Raw genomic sequence first — 3,904 nt, forward strand, 5'->3', positions numbered from 1 at the left:
GTAGGGGCTGCTATATATAGGCCAAGGTGGAGTAGGGGGCAAGGAATTGAGGAGGAGTAGGGGGCATGGAATCAGCCACATCATCGATCCGCGTCAACTCCCTCGATCACCATAGGATAAACCTGATCTAAAACTACCTTAGAATCAACGGTATAGATCATAGGAAGGAGTACGAGGCGATAAGAGGCGAGAGGCCACCCTACTAGGCCGAGCGACCTCCCCATTGGGCTAGGCCAGCCCATTATGGTGCTTGGTGGGCCTCCCTCTCTAGAGGAGGGTCTTAGGCTCCGTCTTGAGTCCACTTTCGTAGGTGTCGCGGGTAGAATCACTTGTTGTCGATGGTTTGCTTGTTTGGAGTGTATGACAGTGATCCCATGAGCTATTTTCTAGATAAATCCTCTTGCAATCATTAAATCACCAAAGCTCATGGAATTCATTAGTTTAAACCCATATACCTATATTAGTGATGGGATTAAATATAAATGTAGATTATGTTGATGGTTTATAATTGATGTTAGTGACCGTGAACAATTTCCCCTAAGCTTAACCTTTGCTAGTCCCTGAGCAAAGCTAAATTAAGGAATGGATCAGGAGTTGCTACAATGTTTTCACGCCTCAAAAGTACACAAGCGTTCAATAAAAAATTCTCCTCTGGATTAGAATAAATTGATCTGACTTTCAAACTTACCCATATTACTTTCAACCATGGGGCTTCACTTGGGTCTTGAGCAATTGAAAGATAGAATGATCAAGTCAATTACTATGTCTCAAGTTCTTTGTTCCACCATTGTTATAGAGTTTTTATAAGTTTTCAAAAATAAAACTCAGAGATTCTATTGTATGACTGTTGGGGATCCGATTACTGGGGTACCCAAAAAGGTGGAACTAATAACCATCAAACGTTGATGCTTCTGAATAGGCAGGAACACAACTACACTCCTTATCCATACAACCAAAGGTTGGCTATGCCTCGCCCTACCCTAAAGGGTTGGCTCCACCTCGCCTGACCCCTAAAGGCTGGACTCCGCCTCGCCCGACCCCTAAGGGCTAGGCTTCGCCTCGCCTGACATCCAGGGGCAGGCTTTCGCCTCGCCCAATGACTGGAGGCAGACTCCGCCTTGCCCAATGACCAGGGACTAGCTCCACCTTGCCCGATGGCTAAGGGCTGACTCTGCCTCACCCGATGTCTGAGGGCTGGCTCTGCCTCGCCCAAGGGCCTGTGATGTCAGAGGGCAGGCTCTGCCTTGACTAATGGCTGAGTGTAGGCTTCGCCTTACTTGATGTTCTGGGGCTAGCTCCACCTCCCCTGATGTCCACACCCTGCCCCTTTATAATGATGAGCATAGGGTAAGACAGGACGCTCTGGTCAACCATAGTACTGAGGACCGTGCCCTACGCACCTGTGAGAAGGTACCATCAGGATACAGTGGGACGGGCGCTTTAAGCCCTCCAAGGCACGGTAGAGCCCAAATAGTGTTGTAGGCGCCGCCATCAGCCCTTGGGCACAAATCCTAACATAGGCATACAATAACCACTGCAGTCTAGGAGGGAACTCACATCATCAATAGTAACGAATGAATGGTCACTTCCTCGTCTACTCCCCATGGGGTCATGACTCGATACCCTAACGCGCCGCATCATCTGCCATAGTAAGATGGGATGCGACCACTAGTTAATAGAAGCCAAGGCATGGATCCATCAGGATCAGCGAACGTGCTATCCCTGGCATGGTCTGCCATGACAGTAGGGCAGGCTCAAGGGAAAAGGAAGACACGACACCTTTGAAGGACCCTCTCTACCTCTGGTTTTTCCCTCTTTCTCCCATCTATAATCCCTACTCCCCCTTGGTCTATAAAAGGGAGGGTAGGCTGCCCCACTAAGAGAGAGGATCAATTTTGACACACAACACATCACACACATAGCCAAGCAGCAACCGAGCTCTTGGCATCCTTTTGACCTTTCCATCAGAGACTTGGGACCTGTCCCTCTCTTGACTATTTGTACCCCCTACTATGAACCTTTTTCGGTGCTAATAACATGAGTAGCAACAAACTGGACGTAGGGATGTTCTGCCCAAACCAGTATAAACCTTGTGTCCTTTAGTACACCATCCGGGCCTAATGCACAACAAATATAAATTTACTAGTTGGTGCTTATTCGAAACACCGACAGTTGGCGTGCCAGGTAGGGGACCTTTGCGTGTTCCATATTAGGCCTCAGATGGGTAGCCACGCAATCAGCTAGGTCCCGGGCGCACACGTACGTTTCGGTGACCTAGACTTCATCGTCATGGTGGGAGGAGAGTTGGTGTTGGCTCACGCTGCCATCCAATCTCTCCCTTCCATCGGCTTCAACTATGGGAGGCTTGAGCACCAGCTTGGTGTCTCCCTTAGACCCTAGTGGTCCATGGAGGACCCATGTTGCCTCACCCTCTCTCCACAACATGACATGTAGAGCACCCCAATGGTGCTTCTATTCGGACTCCGCAACACTGTGGCAACCGTTAGCCACCTTCTGGCACAGTGCGTGATCCCGTTCCCCACCAACAATGAGTTTATGGGGATGATTGGAAGCATCACGGAATCCCTCCATGGCCTCCTCACTAAGGAGCCAGGGTTTGACTCTGGCTCTGACTCCAGCAGGGGGAGCCATCACCCCTCTTGGGAATGTTTCATGGTGGGTACCCCCGAGGGGCATGTCAAAAGCATCTCCATGGAGGAGGCTACCCCGACGGTCAACCTCGGCGGTGAAACTAAATGGGAGACAATGGCTCCACCTCGCCTAGGGGTTGAGCAGCTAAGAGCCTAAAAGTGGGAGATCAAGGAATCCAAAATCCAACTTGTGTGGGAATGCGTGGAGGTCGATCGGGAGATCGAATGCCGCGGAGACGGTGGGCGTGCATGTGCTAGGGCTCATGATGTGAACCGAAGGATCATCACCGATGATGAAGCCCTTCCTCACTTCACCTATGTGAGCCAGAACATCACCACCATGATGGCCTTGCTCCATGGCCTTCTAGAGGCCACGATGTCCGAGGATCATTAGGGCCACCGTGAGATTCTCACGCTACTCGAGTGTGCGGCGGCGCAGTAGGTGGAAAGCTCATTGCCACGATGACACTGGCTCAACACCAACCAGCGCACGCCATTGGCACGCCTTGCCAGGGACGTGTCAGTCCACCAGGCACCACAAGGAGGTAGGGAGCACATTGTGGTCCTGGTACATCAGCATCTCGGCCGCAACCGCAATGCATGTAGCACCCTCGATGCCCACAGATGCACCTATGGTAACCCAAGAGAAGGAGCCTACAATGGCTATCATCCTCATCATGGTGGATGCTACGATAGCAGCGAGGACCAAAGCCCAAGCCCTGGCCTACCACGCCCTCAGGCCTTCGGCCGGCACATCCTCAACGCTGCATTCCACCGAGGTACCGACCACCTACCAATATCCCTAAGTACTCTAGGGAAACAAACCTCGAACTTTGGCTCGAAGACTATCGGCTTGCCTATCAAGCTAGTGGTGCGGATAATGATGACTTCATTATCCACAACCTTCCACTGTTGTTGGCCGATTTGGCATGAACATGGTTGGAACACCTACCATCCAACGCAATCTAGAGTTGGGCAGATCTGAAGGAGATCTTTGTGGGGAACTTCTAGAGAACATACAAGCACCCTATGAACCCATGGGACCTTAAGAACTACTGTTAGAAAGCCGGTGAGACCCTCTGAGGGTACATCTAGTGCTTCTCCCGGTAGTGCAACAAGCTCCTTAACGTCACCGATGCTGATGTGATAGGAGCCTTCCTATCTAGGATGACCTATGAGTCTTTGGTCCATAAGCTAGGAAACACCAAGGAACTCTTGGACATCGCCACCAGCCATGCGTCATGAGAAGAGGT

Source organism: Miscanthus floridulus, chromosome 13 (genome assembly GCF_019320115.1).
Source record: "Miscanthus floridulus cultivar M001 chromosome 13, ASM1932011v1, whole genome shotgun sequence".
In the NCBI taxonomy this organism is placed as follows: domain Eukaryota; kingdom Viridiplantae; phylum Streptophyta; class Magnoliopsida; order Poales; family Poaceae; genus Miscanthus; species Miscanthus floridulus.